This window comes from Glycine soja, chromosome 4 (genome assembly GCF_004193775.1).
Source record: "Glycine soja cultivar W05 chromosome 4, ASM419377v2, whole genome shotgun sequence".
NCBI classification, from domain to species: domain Eukaryota; kingdom Viridiplantae; phylum Streptophyta; class Magnoliopsida; order Fabales; family Fabaceae; genus Glycine; species Glycine soja.
In genome coordinates, this window is record NC_041005.1 from 31,428,344 (window position 1) to 31,437,560 (window position 9,217).

General features: G+C 40.4%; 1 pseudogene; it reads left to right on the forward strand.

Moving 5' to 3' along the window:
* Nucleotides 1-2,759: 2,759 nt before the first annotated feature.
* LOC114410729 lies at nucleotides 2,760-4,300 on the forward strand (annotated as a pseudogene).
* The last annotated feature ends 4,917 nt before the right edge of the window (nucleotides 4,301-9,217 follow it).

The following is a 9,217-nucleotide window of genomic DNA, read 5'->3' on the forward strand; positions in this document are numbered from 1 at the left end:
AAAAGTGGCTATAATCAGATTAGAATCAGAGAGGGAGATGAATGGAAAACTACCTTTAAAACAAAATATGGTTTGTATGAGTGGACGGTTATGCCATTTGGTTTGACTAATGCACCTAGTACTTTCATGAGATTGATGAACCATGTTTTAAGGGAATTTATTGGGAAATTTGTGGTGGTGTACTTTGATGATATTCTTATCTATAGCACTAGTCTTGATTTGCATGTTCAACATTTGCAATCTGTTTTAAGTGTGCTTAGGAAAGAAAAATTGTATGCCAACCTAGAAAAGTGCTCCTTTTGTACTGATCATGTGGTGTTTCTGGGTTTTGTTGTTAGTGCTGAGGGAGTTCGGGTGGATGTGGAAAAGGTTAAGGCCATCCAAGAATGGCCAACACCTAAGACCCTGAGTGAGGTGAGGGGATTTCATGGTTTAGCAAGTTTCTATAGGAGATTTGTTAAGGATTTTAGTACATTGGCTGCTCCTCTAACTGAAGTTGTTAAGAAGAATGTGGGTTTCAAATGGGGTAAGAAACAAGAAGAGGCCTTTGCTGCCCTCAAACATAGGTTAACTAATGCACCAATTCTTGCTATGCCTAATTTTGCAAAATCATTTGAAATTGAGTGTGATGCGTCAAATGTGGGTAGTGGGGCTGTTTTATTGCAAGAGGGACATCCGATAGCTTATTTTAGTGAAAAGTTAGGAGCCGCTGCCCTTAACTATTCAACTTATGATAAGGAATTGTATGCTTTGGTTAGGGCTTTACAAACTTGGCAGCATTACCTATTACCCAAAGAGTTTGTCATCCATAGTGATCACGAGTCCTTAAAATACTTAAAAGGCCAAGGAAAGCTTAATAAGAGGCATGCTAAGTGGGTAGAGTTTTTAGAGCATTTCCATATGTCATCAACATAAAAAGGGGAAAGGGAATGTAGTGGCTGATGCACTGTCTAGGAGACATGCTTTACTTGCTATGCTTGAAACTAAGCTGTTTGGTCTCGAGTCTTTGAAAGACATGTATGTGCATGATGTGGACTTTGCTGAAATTTTTGCTGCATGTGAAAAGTTTTCTGAAAATGGTTACTATAGGCATAATGGATTCTTGTTTAAAGCAAATAAATTGTGTGTGCCTAAGTGTTCCATTAGAGAGTTGCTTGTGAGTGAATCACATGAGGGGGGGTTGATGGACACTTTGGGGTTCAAAAGACCCTGGAAATTCTGCAAGAGCATTTCTTTTGGCCTCATATGAGGCGTGATGTGCATAAGTTTTGTGGTCATTGCATTGTGTGTAAACAAGCTAAATCTAAGGTTAAACCTCATGGATTGTATACTCCTTTGCCTGTTCCTGAATATCCTTGGACTGACATATCTATGGACTTTGTTTTGGGGCTGCCCAAAACCAAGAATGGAAAGGATTCTGTGTTTGTTGTTGTTGACAGGTTTTCTAAGATGGCACACTTCATCCCTTGCAAGAAAGTGGATGACGCTTGTCATGTGGCTGATTTGTTTTTCAAAGAAATAGTGCGGCTTCATGGATTACCGAGGAGCATTGTCAGTGATAGGGATGCAAAGTCTAATTTGGTCCATAAGGAAACTTAAGAGGAAACACGAGTGGTAAAAGGCAAGAGGGAATACATTACACAAAAGCTATTGAGAGCATTACACACGAGTGTACTACCATCTAAGAGTTAAACACTGAGTAGAGGTGTTGTGAGGTCCTGAAACCTAAATAATTTTTATTGCACATTTTTTTTTCCTATTGAATTATGGCTGGAGCAGGTGGTGGTGGTGACGAGTATCATCAGTTGAACGGCGCTCAACGTCTGTTACTGGATGCGATGAATGCACAGATGCAACGTTTGCTGGACCGTACCAATGAGGAGGTCTATGGACGACTAGAAGCTTTGGAAAACCAAACCAATCAAAATGCTAGACGAAATATAGATGGGAATAGAGGTAACAATGGCGGTAATGACGGACCGAGCAGAACCGGGTTGAGGGAGTAAAGCTCAATGTTCCTCTTCAAAGGTAGAAGTGATCCAGATGCCTACCTGGACTGGGAAATGAAGACTGAGCACATATTTGCCTGCAATGACTACACTGATGCGCAGAAAGTCAAGCTAGCAGCAGCTGAATTCTCCGACTATGCTTGTTTGGTGGCATAAATACAAAGAGAAATGTTGAGAGAGGAACGGTGAGAGGTAGAAATGGGTGATGAGAAAAAGGTAGTGCCCACTAGCTATAACAGAACCATGCGACAGAAACTCCAAGGGCTGTCCCAAGGGAATTTAACCGTGGAAGAATATTATAAAGAGATGGAAATGGCGTTAGTGAGGGACCAACATCGAAGAGGACTCCGAAGACACAATGGCTCGTTTCTTGAATGGTCTAAACCCTGAATCAAAGATGTTGTTGAATTACGGGAGTATGTGGTGTTGGATGACTTGTTACATAGGGCGCTCCGGGTTGAACAGCAAATTAAAAGAAAAAGTGCAACAAGGAGGAACTCACCCAATACTTAAACCAAAACTGGGCCAACAGATCCAAGAAGGAGGGAGGTAATTCGTTCGACCTCAGCCACATCCCGACAGGAAATGTATAATGCAAGTCAGCAACGCCCAGTGTAGGTGGAAGCAAACATAACACCTCCATTCCTCATCCAATGCTGGAACCAGAAACATAAAATGTTTCAAGTGCTTAGGCAGAGGAACATATTGCTTCTGAATGTCCAACCAGGAGGACCATGATCATGAAGGCTGATGGAGAAATCACTAGTGAGTCTGAAATCAGTGAAGAGAGTGGAAGAGGAAGACTATGAGGAGGAAGCTATGCAGGGTGATATGTTGATGGTGAGAAGGCTGTTGGGAAATCAAATGCAGCCACTGGATGACAATCAAAGAGAAAATATTTTCCACACCAGATGTGTAATTAATGGTAAGCCGCGGCTTTATGCTTTTTTTTTTTTCCCTTTTTTTTTAAAAATTGGGTTTTTTGGGGGAATGGGGGAAAGGGGGAAAAAGGTTTTTTTGTAAAAAAAACCCCAATTTGTTTTGCAAGTATCCAACATTAAGTGACCAAACTGAATTTTGGAAACTAGCCCCATGCCCTAAGGTTGCAGCCATAGCTAGTGTGCATCATGTAAACCTCGTGAGGCTATTGGGCTATTGCAATGCTCCTACAGCACCTAGGTACCTTGTTTATGAATATGTCTCAAATGGGTCTTTGGATTGGTGGATTTTTCGCAAAAGGGTACCTCATAGGCCATGATTGCTATTGATGTTGCTATTGATGTTGCCAAGGGACTTGCTTATCTTCACCATGCTTGCAGGTCAAGGATCTGCACCTCGATGTGAAGCCAGAGAATATACTTTTAGATGAGAATTTCAGAGCGCTTGTTTCGGATTTCGGTCTGGCAAAGCTTATTGGTAAGGATGAGAGCCACAAGGAAGTGTCTGCTATTAGAGGAACAAGAGGGTACTTGGCTCCTGAGTGGCTCTTAGAGAAGGGTATTTCAGATAAGACTGATATATATAGTTATGGGATGGTTCTCTTGGAGATTGTTGGAGGAAGGAAAAACATGTGCTCGGTGGAAGATGAAAGTGCCAAGTCAAAAGAAAATGGCAGTATTTTCCTAAGATTGTGAATGAGAAAGTGAGGGAAGGAAAATTGATGGAAATTATTGATCATAGGTTGTCGGAATGTGGGGTGTTGATGAGAGGCAGGTTAGGACACTGGTTTATGTTGCTTTGTGGTCTGTTCAAGAGAAGCCACGATTGAGGCCTAGCATGGCCCAAGTTGTTGATATGCTTGAAGGGCGTGTGAGGGTGGAGACACCACCAGACACCAGAATGGTTGTTGTTGATTTTCTAAGTGTGGATGAAAGTGCAACAGATAGTAATACCATGCCAAGGTTGGACTTTGTTTCGAATCAAAGAACACAAAGCAATGTGGAGTGTTCTTCTACCTACTCGTACGCTACCACTGTTTTGTCTGGAAGATAGAGATACCTGTAATTAGCTACTCAGCCTTTGGAACCAGACTGATACATTTTTTTCATAATATTGTTTTTTTTGTCTTTATCTCTCAATCACATCATGCATTTTATTTTATATTTCTTGTAAAAATTAATATAAGAATTTAAGCAAGGATAGCATTTGATGAGGACATAACCAAGGACCATGAAGCACTTGAAGGTCCGATGACCAGAGTCAGACTTAAACAAGCTCAACACGTCATAGAGACAAGGCTGGTCATTTGTATAGCTGCCATTGATGATGATTGAAGGCCCAAGTGGAGAAAGATGAAGGCCCAGAGGCAGAGGCACTACCAAGACTACTAATTGTTGCTGAAGGCCCAAACTAACTTGAAGGCCCAAGTTAAATAAGTTTTTAGTTATACTTTATTTTTATTGTAATTTTAGCCTAAACTGTTTAGAAGGCCCATGTCTATTTTTTATCTTTTTGTTCAGATACACTATAAGTATTTGTTTTTGTTTTCAATAAAGGGACTTTTGGCATTTGATAAAATTTGGTGAGAGTTTCTCTCTGGGTTCCTTGTTGAACCAATTATCAGACTTATCAAGGTAATCCTTGTGGCGTCTACCCTGACTTATCTTCCTTCACCGGAAGTGGCGTCATCCAAACCTTCGTAGCCTGTATCAAACGATCCGCTCCTGCTCAGGTTCACATCATCTGGTATCAGAGCTTCTGCTCTTGATACAGGTTCTATCCTATCCTATCCTATCCTATTTTTTTTTTCGTCGTAATTTGTCTAGGTTCGTGTTTTTGTCCTTGTTCTGTTATTTGCGTTCTTGTTCTTGTTCTTGTCACGTTCTTGTTTCTTGTGTCTTTCAAACTTTGTGTCAAAAAAAAAGATTGTTTGAGTTCTTGTTTCTTGTTCTTGTGCCTATCATATTGTATTTTGTCTTTTCTTCATAACTTTTGTTTCAGCCTATTCGAATTCTGTTTGGGGTAAAAATTGCCTAATTGCCGAATTGCTAAATTGTCAAATTTGCCTAATGATGATTGCCTATTGAACGAATTCTAATAGCTGAACGTCTGAAAAAAAAAACAAAAAAATAGAGAAAAACAAAGAAACGAAAAAAAAAGAAAGAAAGAAAGAGAAAGAAAGAAAAAAAAGGGAAACAGTTGCAAAAAAAAAAGTTGCAAAAATTTTGAAAAAAAAAAGTGGGTGTTTGATCTTTGAATATGAAATTGAGGCATTTAGAGGTGTTTTTTTGAAAGAAAATCGTGGAACAAATCCCCATATCTAGATTGTCCTCTGAATTCTGAGCGTTTTGATATATAGTGGGCCTCAAACGGACAACTGTAGCAAAAGTTATGAGCATTTGAAGTTTACTTGTCCTATCTAATATCTTATCTGTTATCCTACCTAATATCTTATCTGTTATCCTACCTAATATCTTATTTGTTATCCTACCTAATATCTTATCTGTTATCCTATCTATAATATCTTATTTGTTATCATATCTGTTACCCAAATTAAGGCTCACCTGTTATCCAAATCCAATCTAATATATTATTATCCAAATCAAATCTGTTTGTGATCATTATATTGTCTTTCCTTTTATTTTATATTACCTTGTGCGTCTAATTTGGTCCATCCAGGAACTTAAGAGGAAACACGAGTGGTAAAAGGCAAGAGGGAATACATTACACAAAAGCCTATTGAGAGCATTACACACGAGTGTACTACCATCTAAGAGTTAAACACGTGAGTAGAGTGTTGTGAGGTCCTGAAACCTTAATAATTTTTATTGCACATTTTTTTTTCCTATTGAATTATGGCTGGAGCAGGTGGTGGTGGTGACGAGTATCATCAGTTGGACGGCGCTCAACGTCTGTTACTGGATGCGATGAATGCACAGATGCAACGTTTGCTGGACCGTACCAATGAGGAGGTCTATGGACGACTAGAAGCTTTGGAAAACCAAACCAATCAAAATGCTAGACGAAATATAGATGGGAATAGAGGTAACAATGGCGGTAATGACGGACCGAGGCAGAACCGGGTTGAGGGAGTAAAGCTCAATGTTCCTCCCTTCAAAGGTAGAAGTGATCCAGATGCCTACCTGGACTGGGAAATGAAGACTGAGCACATATTTGCCTGCAATGACTACACTGATGCGCAGAAAGTCAAGCTAGCAGCAGCTGAATTCTCCGACTATGCCCTTGTTTGGTGGCATAAATACCAAAGAGAAATGTTGAGAGAGGAACGGTGAGAGGTAGAAATGGGTGATGAGAAAAAGGTATGTGCCCACTAGCTATAACAGAACCATGCGACAGAAACTCCAAGGGCTGTCCCAAGGGAATTTAACCGTGGAAGAATATTATAAAGAGATGGAAATGGCGTTAGTGAGGACCAACATCGAAGAGGACTCCGAAGACACAATGGCTCGTTTCTTGAATGGTCTAAACCCTGAAATCAAAGATGTTGTTGAATTACGGGAGTATGTGGTGTTGGATGACTTGTTACATAGGGCGCTCCGGGTTGAACAGCAAATTAAAAGAAAAAGTGCAACAAGGAGGAACTCACCCAATACTTACAACCAAAACTGGGCCAACAGATCCAAGAAGGAGGGAGGTAATTCGTTCCGACCTGCAGCCACATCCCCGCATGGAAAGTCAGCAACGCCCAGTGTAGGTGGAAGCAAACATAACACCTCCACTTCCTCATCCAATGCTGGAACCAGAAACATAAAATGTTTCAAGTGCTTAGGCAGAGGACATATTGCTTCTGAATGTCCAACCAGGAGGACCATGATCATGAAGGCTGATGGAGAAATCACTAGTGAGTCTGAAATCAGTGAAGAAGAAGTGGAAGAGGAAGACTATGAGGAGGAAGCTATGCAGGGTGATATGTTGATGGTGAGAAGGCTGTTGGGAAATCAAATGCAGCCACTGGATGACAATCAAAGAGAAAATATTTTCCACACCAGATGTGTAATTAATGGTAAGCTATGCTCTTTAATTGTTGATGGAGGAAGTTGTACCAATGTTGCAAGTTCCACATTAGTGACCAAACTGAATTTGGAAACTAAGCCCCATCCTACACCATACAAACTTCAGTGGCTTAGTGAAGATGAAGAGGTAAAAGTGACTCAACAGGTTGAGGTGTGTCTCACCATTGGGAGATATAATGACAAGGTGTTGTGTGATGTGGTCCCAATGGAAGCGACCCATGTGCTGTTAGGAAGACCATGGCAGTATGATACCAAGGCAGTGCATGATGGCTTCACCAACAAAATCTCTTTCAAGCAAGCTGACAAGAAGATTGTTCTCAAACCGTTATCTCCTCAAGAGGTTTGTGAGGATCAGATAAAAATGAGAGAAAAGAAAAAGAGTGAGACACTTGAGAGGAAAAAGAGTGAGACACTTGAGAAGGAAAAGAGAGGAAAGAAAAAGAGTGAAACACTTGAGAGGGAAAAGAGAGAAAACAAAAAGAGTGAAACACTTGAGGGCAAACAGCTTTATTTAGCAACAAAAAGGGAGGTGAGGAGGGTGCTTTGTGCGAGACAACCCCTCTATTTATTGTTTTCTCAACGTCAGATGTTGCATGCTAACCCAATTGATGAATTTAAATTGCCTTCTAGTATTCAGTCTCTTCTGCAGGATTTTGATGATGTGTTTCCAGCAAGTGTACTAGATGGTTTGCCACCATTGAGGGGAATTGAGCATCACATTGATCTCATTCCAGGAGCGTCCTTGCCCAATCGGCCAGCTTATAGGAGCAACCCACAAGAAACTAAGGAGATCGAAAGGCAAGTATCCGAACTCCTGAGCAAAGGTTGGGTGAGAGATAGTATGAGTCCGTGCGTTGTACCTGTCATTCTAGTACCCAAGAAGGACGGCCCATGGAGGATGTGTTCTGATTGTAGAGCCATAAACAACATCACCATCAAGTATAGGCACCCAATCCCCAGGTTAGATGATCTTCTTGATGAACTGTATGGTGCATGTGTGTTTTCTAAAATTGATTTGAAAAGTGGCTATAATCAGATTAGAATCAGAGAGGGAGATGAATGGAAAACTACCTTTAAAACAAAATATGGTTTGTATGAGTGGACGGTTATGCCATTTGGTTTGACTAATGCACCTAGTACTTTCATGAGATTGATGAACCATGTTTTAAGGGAATTTATTGGGAAATTTGTGGTGGTGTACTTTGATGATATTCTTATCTATAGCACTAGTCTTGATTTGCATGTTCAACATTTGCAATCTGTTTTAAGTGTGCTTAGGAAAGAAAAATTGTATGCCAACCTAGAAAAGTGCTCCTTTTGTACTGATCATGTGGTGTTTCTGGGTTTTGTTGTTAGTGCTGAGGGAGTTCGGGTGGATGTGGAAAAGGTTAAGGCCATCCAAGAATGGCCAACACCTAAGACCCTGAGTGAGGTGAGGGGATTTCATGGTTTAGCAAGTTTCTATAGGAGATTTGTTAAGGATTTTAGTACATTGGCTGCTCCTCTAACTGAAGTTGTTAAGAAGAATGTGGGTTTCAAATGGGGTAAGAAACAAGAAGAGGCCTTTGCTGCCCTCAAACATAGGTTAACTAATGCACCAATTCTTGCTATGCCTAATTTTGCAAAATCATTTGAAATTGAGTGTGATGCGTCAAATGTGGGTAGTGGGGCTGTTTTATTGCAAGAGGGACATCCGATAGCTTATTTTAGTGAAAAGTTAGGAGCCGCTGCCCTTAACTATTCAACTTATGATAAGGAATTGTATGCTTTGGTTAGGGCTTTACAAACTTGGCAGCATTACCTATTACCCAAAGAGTTTGTCATCCATAGTGATCACGAGTCCTTAAAATACTTAAAAGGCCAAGGAAAGCTTAATAAGAGGCATGCTAAGTGGGTAGAGTTTTTAGAGCAATTTCCATATGTCATCAAACATAAAAAGGGGAAAGGGAATGTAGTGGCTGATGCACTGTCTAGGAGACATGCTTTACTTGCTATGCTTGAAACTAAGCTGTTTGGTCTCGAGTCTTTGAAAGACATGTATGTGCATGATGTGGACTTTGCTGAAATTTTTGCTGCATGTGAAAAGTTTTCTGAAAATGGTTACTATAGGCATAATGGATTCTTGTTTAAAGCAAATAAATTGTGTGTGCCTAAGTGTTCCATTAGAGAGTTGCTTGTGAGTGAATCACATGAGGGGGGGTTGATGGGACACTTTGGGGTTCAAAAGACCCTGGA